At 43.1% G+C, this 16,477-nt stretch overlaps 1 pseudogene; it reads left to right on the top strand.

The window, feature by feature from the left end:
- Nucleotides 1–2,383: 2,383 nt before the first annotated feature.
- Nucleotides 2,384–8,401, top strand: LOC138960433 (uncharacterized; annotated as a pseudogene).
- Nucleotides 8,402–16,477: the final 8,076 nt, after the last annotated feature.

Here is a 16,477-nt window from a genome sequence, read left to right on the forward strand (position 1 = left end):
ACACTCCCGTGTTTCGGGGCCGGTAAACGACAGCTTTCACTCGGCTGTGAGTGTGTTTGTTTGTTTGTTGGTTTGTTTTCTGGTTTGTATTGTATTGTATTGTATTGTTTGTTTTTGCGCACTGAGATCTCGTGTGTTTGTGGGTCAATTAATCTCAAGGTTGGTGTGTAGCTGGGAAGCGGAGCACACAGTCGTAGCAAGACATGACGATCCTTCCTTTCACGGAAGAGGAGACTATATATATATACGTACGCCATGTTCATGCCATGTGCTTAAATCGTCATTGATAGAAGTGTGAGTTGTGTCCCCTGAACTACATGTACTGTGCCCGGTGTGTCCGCCAGTAGAACTGACGCGCTTCAGGATGTGCGAGCGAATTGAACGCGCTCCAAGTAAACCATCTTGGACACCCGGCCAGTACTGAAACTGGCCTTGGCAGGGAACGATTCAAGGGGGGGCAATCTCAGTCATCTCAAAGAGGGAAATCCAAACGTAATCCGCCTTGTTCGATTGAATGGGCTTGGACGATAGAGAAAAATAAGAAAAGCAAAAGCTGGAGTCAGTGTGGACGAAATTGCTATCAAGAAGAGGGCCCCAAAGGGTTTAAAATCGTGATCGTGATTGGCGTTTTTTGACCTTTCTGTGACCGTGATTGCCGAAATTTCCATTTCTGTGATCGTGATGGGACTTTGCCCGTGATCCGTGATGACAAAAAAATCAAATCTCGTGATCGTGATCGTCATTTGTTTTCGTGATCGTGATGGGCATTATTGCAAAGCATTTTATTTTCAACGTACATTTTTCACAGCTGTAGGCCTATCACTCTATGATCCTCTATTCGTCAAGGTGTTAATTGTGATCGTGAAAACAAAAATCAAGGTAACTGTGATCGTGAAAGCTAAAATTTCCCTTCCCGTGATCGTGATGATACCCCCCCTTTGGGGCCCTCCATGAACGCAGAATAGATTTTTTCTGAGTTTTTTTTTTTTTGCCGTATGCGCCATGTTTATCGGAGCAGGAAACTCTTCCAGAGTGAGGCCCCTTGTTGGTTTCACTGCGGCCGCATTGTGAACAGCAGTTATGAGAAATTCAGTGCTTCAGTACATGGCGCTTACGGCACAAAAAAACCTCAGAAAAAATCAATTCTGCGTTCTTGATAGCAATTTCGTCCAGACTGACTCCAGCTTTTGCTTTTCTTATTTTTCTCTATCGTCCAAGCCCATACAATCGAACAAGGCGGATTACGTTTGGATTTCCCTCTTTGAGATGACTGAGATTGCCCCCCCCCCCCCCCCCCCCCCCTTGAATCGTTCCCCGCCAAGGCCAGTTTCAGCACTGGCCGGGTGTCCAAGATGCAAGTAAACTAACATTAATTTCTTTTTCTCTTGCAGCATAATGTCAACATTCACTTCATCGCTTCAGGATGTGCGAGCGAATTGAACGCGCTCCAAGTAAACTAACATTAATTTCTTTTTCTCTTGCAGCATAATGTCAACATTCACTTCATCGCTTCAGGATGTGCGAGCGAATTGAACGCGCTCCAAGAAAACTATCATCAATTTATTTTTCTCTTGCAGCATAATGTCAACATTCACTTCATCGCTTCAGGATGTGCGAGTGAATTGAACGCGCTCCAAGTGAACTATCATAAATTTCTTTTTCTCTTGCAGCATAATGTCAACATTCACTTCATCGCTTCAGGATGTGCGAGTGAATTGAATTCGCTCCAAGTAAACTATCATCAATTGATTTTTCTTTAACATCATAATATCGACATGCACTGCATAGCCCGTCGCACAGCACAGTCATCCTGAGGCTTCAGTGACGTGTGCATTAGGCTGCTGGGTCATAGACTATCACGCCTCACGCCTCAGGTATCACGTATATATCATGTCTTTTTTTGGTAGGACATCACGCCTCACGCCCCCTGTATTGATGGTTTGTTTTTGATTTTTGGCGCTCGAAAATGGATTCTACAAATTTCTGGACAATTATCAGTGTGTGCTCTCGGCCATAACCTTAGTGTTTTGGCTGCCACGTCTGTGTCTGTTAGATTTTCATTCAAAAAATCAATCAAAACTAACACACATGACGTCATTCTCCCCGGCCGTCATCCCGCTGGCCGTCACGCTGCCGCAGGTTTTGTGCTGCTGCGCGTCGGTGAAGCCGCGTACGCGTGACGTCATTGCGATGTCCCCTGTTCCATGTGACGGTGGTGTCCCACTTCCTGTCAGTCCACGTGGGCCACCAACACCAGCCTGGACTTGACCTTCGCGTCCTCCGCCATGGCGGTCAAGATGCTGGAGCCCGTGACGTCAGCCTTGCTGCACTGAGCGCCTGGTGCTCAAGACGAAGGTGGGGGCGGAGGGCGTCACTGGCGGGCATGGTGGTGGTGGTGGTGGGGGCCGTGATGTGGGTGGGCAACCCGCTGTCCAGCACTCACACCACGCGGGCCGTGCTGCTGGCGCTGCTGTCCAACGTGGCCTTTGGGGTCAGGAACGTGACCTTCAAGGTCAGCACTGGCCCCGGAGGTCAGCTCCGCTCCCCGCCAACACTCGCCGCCCTCCTCGCTGCCGCCATGCTGCTCGTGCAGCTGACCGGGCACCACGTGACCACTGACCGGGACTCTGACACAGACATCATCTGCCGACCAGGCCTCTGTCTTCTCCCCGCACCCACCAGCCTACTTCCTCCTGCTCTCCTTGGTGTCGGGTGTGTGTCACGTGACCTACTCCTACGTGTCGACCCACGTGGTGCCGGGTCACATGACCGTGGTGAGCCACGCCCTCGTCAACATCACCAAGCGCGTGCTGGTCGTGCTGCTGCTGCACGTCACTGGACAACGTGAACCCTCGCTATGGAACTGGGCGGGGCTAGCGCTGTGCACTGTGGGATTGTTTCTGTATAGTAGGAAGAAGATTTGGACGTCATCGTCTTTGACCAGTTCCTTGACGTCACTGCCTGAGTGTCGTGGAGAGATTGGCGGAGAGGAAGGTTGGTTGGGTGTGTTGCTGTCGTCATTCAGCTAACGTCATCTGTTTGTCACAAGTTACCATGTCCGCCCTGATATGGCCCTTCGTGGTCGGCTGGGCGTTAAGCAAACAAACAAACAAAAAGTTACCATGTCAATTCCACATTAAATTATGCTTACCTGATATAAAAATCATTTCGGAAGAAGGAATGTGCAAATGAATGATACGATTGTCTTGTTTTATACCTCCTCTGATCATTCATTGTTTTATTTATTAGTTGGTTGATGCATGGGTTTATTGGCTGATTTATTGTTATCCCTTTCGCAAGGGGCATTGTTCGTTTTCTTCGTTTTTCTGTTTTCTGTCTTTTCCCGTACGATACACATTCCCATAGAGCGCTACTGTCACCAAACTCTTCTGTTTTCAGACGATGGCCTCTCGAAAATGATACATGTATTAACATTTTCCGGCCGGCTCATGTTGATATCCATATTTTCAACATGTCTGTTATTATTTGCTTACAGTCAGCATATCAAAAATAACTAATACTGTCATCGCCAGTGTCAGACATAACTAATACTGTCATCACCAGTGTCAGACATAACTAATACTGTCATCGCCAATGTCAAACATAACTAATACTGTCATCGCCAGTGTCATACATAACTGATTCTGTCATCGCCAGTGTCAGACATAACTAATACTGTCATCGCCAGTGTCAGATATAACTAATACTGTCATCGCCAGTGTCAGACATAACTAATACTGTCATCGCCAGTGTCAGATATAACTAATACTGTCATCGCCAGTGTCAGACATAACTAATACTGTCATCGCCAGTGTCAGACATAACTAATACTGTCATCGCCAGTGTCAGACATAACTAATACTGTCATCGCCAGTGTCAGACATTACTAATACTGTCATCGCCAGTGTCAGACATAACTAATACTGTCATCGCCAGTGTCAGACATAACTAATACTGTCATCACCAGTGTCAGACATAACTAATACTGTCATCACCAGTGTCAGACATAACTAATACTGTCATCGCCAGTGTCAGACATAACTAATACTGTCATCGCCAGTGTCAGACATAACTAATACTGTCATCGCCAGTGTCAGACAAAACTAATACTGTCATCGCCAGTGTCAGATATAACTGATTCTGTCATCGCCAGTGTCAGACATAACTAATACTGTCATCGCCAGTGTCGTCTCCTTCTTTCAGACGGACGCAGCAGCTCGGGAAGTCCAGCGGTCAGCAGAGCGCGAGGAACCCTTCTCAACCGTCTCCTTCTTCTCCTTGTCATTATCTTCGTCATTTGTGTGACGTCAGACCAACCGCTGACGTCACAGCTTTCTAGACTCCAACCACGTCAGACACAAGGCGAATACGAGATGCCGCAAGACCCGCTGCCATCAAAACTAAACCTGCAAGAGATGGCTATTCCAAAAGATCCGCTGCCATCAAAACTAAACCCGCAAGAAATAGCTATTTCGAAAGATCCGCTACCGTCAAAACTAAACGCCCTGGAGATCGCTATTATGAAAGACCCGTTGCCACCAGGACTAAAGGCGGAAGGACCAGGGTTCGTGTCTGAAGTGTTCAAGTCTGATCCCATATTACCGGGCAAGTCGGAGTCGGACTACGCGCTCAATCTTCGTTTCCGACACGAGCTGTGGCGAGACAGGAAGCCCCTGATGACACGCCCCGTGCTGTACCAGCCCCGCGCCAAGTCGGCGGACCAGGTGGCGGAGTTCCTGTCCAGGGAGAGTTTACTGGCGACACCGTTCGACACGGACGGCGTGTCGCCCTACCTGACGACCAGCCAGGCGGTGATCGCGGAAACCAAGCGTATCCAGACCCTGCTGTTCAGCGAGGTGTTGCGGGGCAAGAAGTACGCCGTGCTCTTTGACCTGGCGTCGCACGAGAACAAGGGGAACACTCCGCCATCACCGTAGGCGAGCTCATCCTGCTGGAGAACCCGGAGTAAATTTTTCGTGGAGTAAAAATTTCGTGTTACACCGGCAGCACAGCAAGGCGGAGGTTGCGGTGCTGATGAACGGGGGAGGCAACATCTTCGGCTACGCCATCATCGACGCGTGTCGCGACAAGGTGTTGAAGCTGTTCTGTGGCTACCAGACCGTCATCTTACCGCAGAGCATCTACATGCACGCCAACCGCTCCCACTTCAACTTGGCCTGGAACAACTACAGCTGCAACCCCGACCTCACCATCGTGCTGCGAGACCGTCTGTCTCTCCAGATCGCCAGGCGACTCTTCGCTCACGACACGCGTCTCCTGCTCGCACCGCGGACTCCGCCTTTCAGATCGGTCACGTGGGCCGCTTCGCCCCGCCCTACTATGACGTCATCTGGCAGCGCCGAGCCGATAAGGAGATCCCGCTTTTTGGAGAGGTTGTATTTCTACTGGAAGTTTTGTTTCTTTCCTTTTTACATTTAGTCAAGTTTTGACTAAATGTTTTAACATAGAGGGGGAATCGAGACGAGGGTCGTGGTGTATGTGTGTCTGTGTGTGTGTGTGTCTGTGCGTGTGTGTGAGTAGAGCGATTCAGAGTAAACTACTGGACCGATCTTTATGAAATTTTACATGAGAGTTCCTGGGTATGATATCCCCAGACAATTTTTTTATTTTTATAAATGTCTTATGACGTCATATCCGGCTTTTTGTAAAAGTTGAGGCGGCACTGTCACACCTTTATTTTTCAATCAAATTGATTGAAATTTTGGCCAAGTAATCTTCGACGAAGGCCGGATTTCGGTAATGCATTTCAGCATGGAGGCTTAAAAATTAATTAATGACTTTGGTCATTAAAAATCTGAAAATTGTAATTAAAATTATTTTTTTATAAAATGGTCCAAAATTACTTTTATTTTATTCTTCATCATGTTCTCATTTCAAAAACATATAAATATGTTGTATTCGGATTAAAAACAAGCTCTGAAAATTAAAAATATAAAAATTATGATTAAAATTATTTTTCCGAAATCGTTTTAAAAACAACTTCAACTTATTCCTTGTCGGTTCCTGATAAGACGGAAGACAGCAGCCAACTTGGCGTGGGGAGAAAATCGGCTGTCTACGCTTCCACGATAATATGGCCGTACAATTATCTTTAACATCGAACGCAGAAGAAGAAAAAGAAGAAGTCGGTTCCTGATTCCAATAACATATAGATATGATATGTTTGGATTAAAAACACGCTCAGAAAGTTAAAACGAAGAGAGGTACAGTAAAGCGTGCTATGCAGCACAGCGCAACCGCTACCGCGCTAAACAGGCTGGTCACTTTCACTGCCTTTTGCACTAGCGGCGGACTACGGTCATTGTGAAAAAATGCAGTGCGTTCAGTTTCATTCTGTGAGTTCCACAGCTTGACTAAATGTAGTAATTTCGCCTTACGCGACTTGGTTTTTACATTTAGTCAAGTTTTGACTAAATGTTTTAACATAGAGGGGGAATCGAGACGAGGGTCGTGGTATATGTGTGTGTGTGTGTGTGTGTGTGTGTGTGTGTGTGTGTGTGTGTGTGTGTGTGTGTGTGTGTGTGTGTGTGTGTGTGTGTGTGTGTGTGTGTGTGTCTGTCTGTCTGTCTGTGCGTGTGTGTGTGTGTAGAGCGATTCAGACTAAACTACTGGACCGATCTTTATGAAATTTTACATGAGAGTTCCTGGGTATGATATCCCCAGACGTTTTTTCATTTTTTCGATAAATGGCTCTGATGACGTCATATCCGGCTTTTTGTAAAAGTTGAGGCGGCACTGTCACACCCTCATTTTTCAATAAAATTGATTGCAATTTTGGCCAAGCAATCTTCGACGAAGGCCGGACTTTGGTATTGCATTTCAGCTTGGAGTCTCAAAAATTAATTAATGACTTTGGTCATTAAAAATCTGAAAATTGTAATTAAAATTATTTTTTTATAAAACGATCCAAAATTACGTTTATCTTATTCTTCATCATTTTCTGATTCCAAAAACATATAAATATGTTATATTCAGATTAAAAACAAGCTCTGAAAATTAAAAATATAAAAATTATGATTAAAATTAAATTTCCGAAATCGATTTAAAAACAATCAAAAACAGATAGATATGATATGTTTGGATTAAAAACACGTTCAGAAAGTTAAAAAGAATAGAGATATAGAAAAGCGTGCTATATCCTCCTCAGCGCAACCGCTACCGCGCTTTTATGGATTGTTAATGTCACGGCCTTTGCCACGAGCGGTGGACAGACGATGCTACGGTCTTGTGCAAAAAAATGCAATGCGTTCAGTTTCATTCTGTGAGTTCGACTGAGCTTGACTAAATGTTGTATTTTTGCCTTACGCGACTTTTTTTTTTGTTGGGGGGGGGGGGCCGGGGGGGGGGGGGGCGTCTGTCTTTGTGTTGGTTTGGGGTTTTGCGTATTGTTGGTTTGGTGTTTTTTTCGAAACAAGAACAACAAAAATAACACTACTACTACTACTACTACTACTACTACTACTACTACTACTACTACTACTACTACTACTGGGGGAGGGGGGGGGGGTCCGGGACGAGGCTGATCAATGCGTAATACAATCGACGTCGATATATGCTGTTCATTCACAAAATGAGGAATTATTGATTGTAAAACTAAAGCATGATGATGATGATGATGATGATGATGATGATGATGATGATGATGATGATGATGATGATGATGTCACCACACAGGTGCCCGTGTTGCCAGGCAACGTGACGGTGAAGGTGTGGGATTGGCTTAACATGCCCTCCATCCAGAGCAAGGTGTCGCTGCAGAGGGCGATGAACGTGTTGCGCAACGGGCTGGGGATCCTGCAGCAAGGCCGCGTGCTGGTGACGGACAGGCTGCACGGTCACATCCTGTCCCTGCTGCTGGACATCCCGCACGTGCTGGTGGACAACAGTCAGCAGAAGCTCAGTGTCGTCGTTCCCCAACACGTGGACACGGGGCGTCAAGCCGAACTGCCGCCTGGCGGACAACGCGCACGACGCCCATTCGCCTGGCGCTGGAGCTCCTCGAGGAATACAAAGACTCCCTGCCGCGCCGTCTCACTGCTGCCGACATCGACCAACATTTTGTTGATAAGGGTTGGTGGTGGTTTTGACTTGTGTTAGGAACTACGAAAGCTTATACAAATATAGTGTGCATCAGTCTTCACTGTTTGTATCACAGGCACTCCGCGTCACGAGCGGGTCGGGATCAAAGTGGGCGGGGCCTGTGCGCTCTCAAGACTACTACTATTACTATAACCAGGGACCTATAATATAGGTCTATGCTATAACCCATAAGAAAAGACGACCGTCCATCACAAGTGACATCCAAGACAACGTGACGAGTGCCTGTGGTTTGTATAAGCATGGAAGAGTAGTATTTGCGTAATACTGTTCTCTTTTTGTAATAAAGTTCAATTTCAGTCTGACCCTCTCTCTCAGTCTCTCTCTCTCTCTCACTCTCTCTCTCTCTCTCTCTCTCTCTCTCTCTCTCTCTCTCTCTCTCTCTCTCTCTCTCTCTCTCCCTCTCTCTCTCCCTCCCTCCCTCCCTCCCTCCATCTCTCTCTCCCTCTCTTTCTCCCTCTCTCTCTCTCTCCCTCCCTCTCTCTCTCTCTCTCTCTCTCTCTCTCTCTCTCTCTCGGGGACGTAGCTCAGTTGGTAGCGCGCTGACTAAATATAAAAAAGCGCAGCCAGCTATAACAAACAAGGGAGGTGGATGGGGCAGAGGCGGTGGTGATGAGAGAGGTGAAGACAGAGTGGTGAAGGACTGTGATGATGGTGAAGAGGGAGATGAAGTCAGAGTGGTGAAGGATTGTGATGGTGATGGTGGTGATGAGAGAGGTGAAGACAGAGTGGTGAAGGACTGTGATGGTGATGGTGGTGATGAGAGAGGTAAAGACAGTGTGGTGAAGGATTGTGATGATGGTGAAGAGGGAGGTGAAGACAGAGTGGTGAAGGACTGTGATGGTGATGATGGTGATAAGAGAGGTGAAGTCAGAGGTGGTGCTGAGAGAGGTGAAGATAGAGGGAATGAATGTGGTGATGATAGTGGTGATGAGAGAGGTGAAGACAGAGTGAATGACTGTGGTAATGATAGTGGTGACGAGAGAGGTGAAGATAGAGTAAATGACTGTGGTGGTGATGGTGGTGTTGAGAGAGGTGAAGATAGAGGGAATGACTGTGGTGGTGATGGTGGTGATGAGAGGGGTGAAAACAGAGTGAATGACTGTGGTGGTGATGGTGGTGATGAGAGGGGTGAAGACAGAGTGAATGACTGTGGTGGTGATGGTGGTGATGAGAGGGGTGAAGACAGTGTGAATGACTGTGGTGATGAAGATATAGTGAATGTCTGGGGTGATGATGGTGGTGAAGAGGGAGGTGAAGACAGAGTGGTGAAAGACTGTTGTGATACTGATGATGTTGATGTTGTTGATGTGTATGCAAATGTTTCTGCTGTTGATATTCTGCATGACTCTCTGGATGTTGGCAATGCGCATGAAATGGATAATGTTGTTGTAATGTCAGATGTTGATGTTCATTTTGACTCGTTAGATGTTGAGAATGTACGTAACAAATCTACTGTTAAAATAGATGTATATAATGTTGATAGTGAGATTGGAGATTCCTTTGGTTCTGAATATAGTATTGAGGATAATCCTGATATACTCTCCTGCTTAGCGCTTAATGTCTGTGGAATCACTTCAAAGCTAAAATTTCCTGAATTTGTGAAATTTATTGCCAAATATGACATTATTTGTTTTAGCGAGAGCAAACTTGATGATATTGATGAGATTAACATTCCAGGTTATATAGCATTCTATAAGAATAGAGGAACATTTCGCAGAAAATCAGGCGGTGTATTAGTTTTATTACGGGAAGTGTTTGCTAATAATATAACTATTTTTGAAGAAAAAAAGCTGTCACATAAGATAAAAGAAGAGATGAAAATATGGTATACATTTTTGGATGTAGAAATGTGTGAGAATGCGTTATTTTTTAAGTTAGATAAGAAAATACTTGGACGTGACACCCTTTTCTGTGCTTTATATATCCCCCCTGAAGGGTCACCTTACCATAACAAAGATGTTTATGCTGAACTAGAAGAGGTGTACATGCAGTTTGGGTTAGATAATGATTATGTTTGTCTGTTAGGAGACTTAAATTCACGCACTGGTCATCTGAGTGAAATGTTGCATGAAGATGATCAGCATTCAGAAGGTTTTGTTGATAATGACTTGTTTGACTCTGATGAGGTTGGTACTCTAATAGGTGAGCGGGCCTCACAGGATAATAATACTAATAACCTTGGTTTTAAATTGATTGATTTTTGTAAAATAACTGGCTTAGTTATTGCTAATGGTAGAGTTGGCGATGATACAGGGGTTGGTAAATGCACATGTAAGGATAAGAGCGTTGTTGATTATTGCATCCTGTCAAAAGATTTGTTCTCGAAAGTTAATTATTTTTCTGTGATGGACTTTTGTGAAATGTATTCTGATGTACACTGTCCTGTTGTTTTGCATTTATTAAAACATAATGAAGTACGCGCTAATGATTGCCTAGCAGAAGTTGTGAAAAAAACCAAAAATGAAGATCTGCTGTCTAAAGATAGAGAAAAGGATAACAAGTACACAAAACCAAAATGGGACAATAACAATGGGACCAAGTTAGCTTTTGTAGTTAATCTGAATGAGGATGATATTTATACTGTTGAAACTAAATTACAAAATATGCTAGCTACAAGTGAGAGTACGACAACAGATGACGTTGATAGTGTTACTAATAAGATTTGTGATATTTTAAATTGTTCTGCTGAGAAAATCGGTGTAATTAAAAAACAAAAATTTATGAAAAAGCCACGTTCAAAGAAATTTAAACTACAACAACCATGGTTTAGTGCAATTTGCAAAGAGAAAAGAAAAATATTTTTACATGCGAAAAACAAAGCAAGACGGTTTAAAAATGTGTTCAATGAAGATGAAAAAAAGAGTGCTTTTAAAGAATACAAAAAGACAATAAAAAAGGAATGCAAGTCGTATCATAATGAGTTCGTTAAAACTTTGAGAAAGTTAAGAAGTACTGACCCGAAAGCATACTGGAATCTTCTAAATAAAAATAAAAAGAATAATTCCAAAACTAACTATCCAACTTGTTCTGAGTTTTTCGAACATTTCACTAAACTACAAGAGTGTGATGAAAATGAAATGGATGATAGTAATGAATATTTAAATGAAGCAAGTAATGAATTTCTTAATGCGCCTTTTACAAAGGAGGAAGTTATCAAATGTATAGACAAGCTAAAAAACAATAAGGCATGCGGTCAGGATAAAATAATTAATGAGTATTTAAAAGCGTCACATGATCGAATGATTGATATTTATGTATTGTTGTTTAATGTTGTTTTGCAGTCAGGAAAGGTTCCAACACAATGGGCCGTAGGTGAAATTATTCCATTGTACAAAAATAAAGGCTCTCAAGCTGACCCCACAAATTATAGAGGAATTACTATACTCAGCTGCTTCGGAAAACTTTTCAGTGCAATTTTAAATGATAGGTTATCAAACTTTTTGGAGAGTAATAACAAATTAGGTCAAGAACAAACAGGTTTCCGCACAGGTTTTTCAACACTAGACCATGTTTTTACTTTGCATTGTATATTAAATTTTTTTCTCAACAAAAAGAAGCGACTGTTTTGTGCATTTGTAGACTATGAAAAAGCGTTTGATAAAGTTCGCCGTGCTTTTTTATGGGAGAAATTAGTTAGTTCTGATGTTAATGGGAAGTTTTTAAAAACTGTAAGAAATTTGTATGAAAATGCCAAATCTTGTGTTAAAGTTAATAGTGAGTGTTCTGGATATTTTCCCAGTTTGTGTGGAGTTAGACAAGGGGAAAACTTGTCACCGTTGTTTTTTGCTCTATTTTTAAATGATCTAAAGCCTTTTCTGTTGGAAAACAGTAATGGTTTACAATCTATGTCAAGAGAGGCTATTGTGGCTGGAATGGATGATACGGATGTAAATGCTTTGTTTCAAATGTTTTTATTATTGTATGCGGATGATACTGTGATCTGCTCAGAGTCGGAAAAAAACCTGCAAGAATGTTTAAACAAAATGCACGAATACTGTTTAAAATGGCGTCTAAATATTAATGTAAACAAAACAAAAGTTATAGTTTTTTCCAGAGGTAAAATTAGAAATAAACCACAGTTTACGTACAATGGCAATTTAATCGAAGTAGTGTTTGATGTAATGTACTTGGGCCTTAAGATTAATTATAATAATACATTTTCAGTCGCACAGAAGAATCTATATGATCGTGCCTCAAGGGCAATGTTTGTTCTTTTGCGCACTTGTAGACAATTGTCACTACCTGTGGACATACAAGTTGACCTGTTCGATAAAATGATTGCTCCAATTTTATTGTATGGATGTGAAGTATGGGGTTTTGGTTCCTGTGAACTTGCTACTAAACTTCAATTGCGTTTTTATAAAATTGTTTTCAAACTAAAAAAATCAACTCCAAATGCTATGATATTTGGTGAACTTGGAAGATATCCACTAGATGTTAATATGAAATGTAGAATGCTTTGCTATTGGTATAAACTGATTAGTCCTATTCATAAAAATAAATTTTCAAGTATTGTGTATTGCTTTACTTATAGATTGTATATCAACAAGATGATTGAATCCAAGTACTTATGTTTCATTGAAAAAACCTTAAATGAAATTGGTCTCTCTGGCATTTGGACTTCTCAAGAAAATATTCAATACTCAAGTACATGGTTTAAAAAGAAAGTAAAAAGAAGTCTATATGACCAGTATATCCATAAATGGTTTACAGAAATTGGAACAAAAAATATGTTTTGGAATTATCGAATGTTCAAAGATATTTTTGCATGCGAAGACTACGTCACAACCCTGCCATATCAGCAATGTGTTTCAATGATGAAGTTTAGAACATTAAACAACAATTTACCTGTACAGAAAGAACGTTATCTTAACATCCCGAGGTCAGAAAGAACTTGCACCAAATGTGTATCGCATGACATAGGTGATGAATTCCATTATTTATTTGTCTGTGATTTTTTCAAAGAAGAAAGAGCTGAGTTGTTACCACCTTACTATTGGAAAAAACCTAATGCACTTAAATTTAAAAAGTTGTTTGCGACTAAGAAAAAGAAATTGCTAAAGAATATTTTGGACTTTACTAATAGAATTTGTAACAGTTTTTCATAATTTTTTTATTTTTTTCTATTATTTTTTTTTATTTTTTTTTTATTTATTTATTATATTAGCATATATCATGATTGTATTGATTGTATTTATTGTTCAAAATGCCCCCATGGGTTATGGACCAATAAACTTGAACTTGGTAAGAGCAAACGAAGAGCGCTGCTGCGACGCGGGCGCAGGTAAAAAGCCAAGTGAGCGGCCCACTGCTGGTCAGTCAACATATACTGTTCGGCAAAAAAAGAAACGCATAGCTTGTAATATTTGGTTAATTTAGTTATATGGCTACAAGGATATCCACCAAACTGCAGAAAATGTTTATCTGGTCGTCGACCTTTTGTCCATTGCCACAAGAGAGCTCTGCACGTGACGCATGCGTTATCAGTGGCTACAATGTCAAAATTGCTCATTTGGCATGACCACTCGTCATGCTTCAGTGTAATCTCGTGAAACTCGGGGAATATTGAGCTCTCACCATGTCTTCCAAAACCCATAAAAGCGGATTGTTCGCCACAAAGAAATCAGACGACAATTCAGCGACGAAAGATGGCCCGATTGAGCAGAGAAGACCGCCAAATTGCATTGGGTCGTTTACAAGCAGGCCAAAGTCAAAGTGCAATCGCCAGGCACTTCCACGTGTCCCAGAGCACCATCAGTAGACTGTGGGTCAGGTTTCAAGCCACTGGCTCCGTTGCTGACTTGCCACGAGCGGGAAGACCAAGGGCGACAACTGCTGCTCACGACCGCTTCATACGGCTCCGCCACCTCCGGAATCGTTTCCTGTCGGCCTCATCTTCTGTCCAGGCTCTCCCCGGGCCACACCGATTATCGGACCAGACCGTGCGGAACCGCCTGCATGAAGCTGGTTTGAGAGCTCGCAGACCTCACAGAGGAGCTGTCCTCACCCGCCGCCATCGCCAGAACCGAGTGCAGTGGGGCAACCAGCACCTTCGCTGGACCGTCCGGAATCACTGGAGACACGTGTGGTTCAGCGACGAGTCCTACTTCCTGCTCCAGCGACATGATGGTCGGAGGAGGGTCTCCCGGAGAGTAAACGAACGTTACGCGCCCAACTGTGTGGATGAGGCACCCGTTCATGGTGGTGGAGGCGTCATGGTGTGGGGGGCGATCAATACCGCTGGAAGGAGCACCCTGGTGCACGTCCAAGGGCGCATAACTGCCCAGCGATACGTGGAGAAAATTCTGCGCCCACACGCCCTTCCTCTTCTGGCTGACCAGGATGCCATATTCCAGCAGGACAACGCTCGCCCGCACACAGCACGACTCACCACCCAGTTCCTCACCGACCACCATGTCCAGGTGCTTCCCTGGCCATCCATGTCGCCAGACATGAACCCGATAGAACACCTCTGGGATGAATTGGACAGACGTGTGCGCAGGCGAGAAGAAGCGCCGGCAAATCACCGCGATCTATTGCAGGCACTTCAGGAGGAGTGGGACACCATCCCACAGCAAGATATCCGGCATCTGATCCAGTCCATGCCCAGAAGGTGCCGGGCAGTTGTTGCTGCTCAAGGCAGTCACACCCCCTACTGACTTGACAGCCTCGGCACCCAATCGTATTGATTGACTGATTGATTTGAAGATGCAAATGAACTGTGTGTGCATTCAACTGTGTCCATACCAAATTTCAAACAAATAATCTAAATATTGGATTTTCTGTTAATTTTTTCGAAAAATAAAACAAATTTGGCAAGTAGCAACTATGCGTTTCTTTTTTTGAACAGTATACCTGACATCAGCTCACAATTTAAGACAAAAATGCACCATAAAAAGCATGCAGACCGAGGGGTTGTGACTGGTGGTACCCACCAGCCACAGGCACAGTAAAACAAGTGTTTAAATTATATTTATACTAAATAACACGTTAAATATGTACATCATAAATCAGTGAACGTCAGGGTGAGTATTACCGCCTGGCGGTCTGTTTGTTTAAACAAAAAGCTGTGTGTGTGTGACAATTGGTTTTTCTCCAATTGTACGTATTCTTCATGTTTTGTATTTTGATTTTTACTGGACCGAGGAGGTTGACGGATATACAATGTATTTCACTCGTCTTTTTTTTTTATCTTGTTATAGCCTTTGTCCTAGAACCTTTTGTTTACCTTGGGTTGTTTTTTTACAACTCGTCGTGCCAGGGGCGGGCGAGGGGGGGGGGGGGGTGCACAGGGTGCAGGTGCACCCCCCTCCAGCAAAAAAAAAAAATTAAAAAAAATTTGGAAAGCTGATTCTATGACCATTTCTAAGTTCAAATGGCACCAGATGGCACCATTTTGCTTCTTTGGGCCAAACATTTTTCCGGGGGGGCATGCCCCCGTCCCCCCCTAGCAAATTCAGGCGCTTCGCGCCCATCACATTCACTTTCAATTCAAAGTGCACCCCCCCTTACAAAGCAACTGATCCGCCCCTGCGTGCTACGCAGTTTGTTGTTGTTTGTTTGTTTGTTTGTCCGTCTACTTTTGTGGTTGCTTCTAGATGTCCATTGTAAGAATAATGCAGAATATGTTGCTTTACCTTGTCTATAAAGGCAATAAACCATCAAAGCGACTCAGCACTCAGCATCAGTCACGAATTCTCTCCCTTGAGTCTGAACACAACTAAGCCTCAGGAAAAAGAACACACACACTACAAAAATCAGATCATGAAATTAAATGAAAATTGTATTTAACAGACTGATTGCTGTCTGCAACCACACCATGTCTGTTGCCTGCTTCTCCTCCGGTCATCAACATCCAATGAACAGTTTAACATTTCAATAACCTCAAAATTGAAAGCCTCATATATATATAAAATAAAATTAATTAGATAGTGAAACTCTACTCGAATAACATTAAAACATTTCTGAATCAATAGGATTACAAAATATGTTCTAGGGTTTCTCTTGTTTGCTTCATGTAGTTGTTTTGATAATCCGCTGGTGGAAGAGAAACCCATTCAGCCAGTACCAAGAAAGTCATTGTGACAGTACAGAGAAACCCATTCAGTAGAGAGAAAGTCATTCTGACAGTACAGACAAACACATTCAGTACAGAGAAAGTCATTCTGACAGTACAGACAAACACATTCAGTACAGAGAAAGTCATTCTGACAGTACAGACAAACACATTCAGTACAGAGAAAGTCATTCTGACAGTACAGACAAACACATTCAGTACAGAGAAAGTCATTCTGACAGTAAAGAGAAACCCATTCAGTACAGAGAAAGTCATTCTGACAGTACAGACAAACACATT

This window comes from Littorina saxatilis, linkage group LG2 (assembly GCF_037325665.1).
Source record: "Littorina saxatilis isolate snail1 linkage group LG2, US_GU_Lsax_2.0, whole genome shotgun sequence".
Taxonomy (NCBI): Eukaryota; Metazoa; Mollusca; class Gastropoda; order Littorinimorpha; family Littorinidae; genus Littorina; species Littorina saxatilis.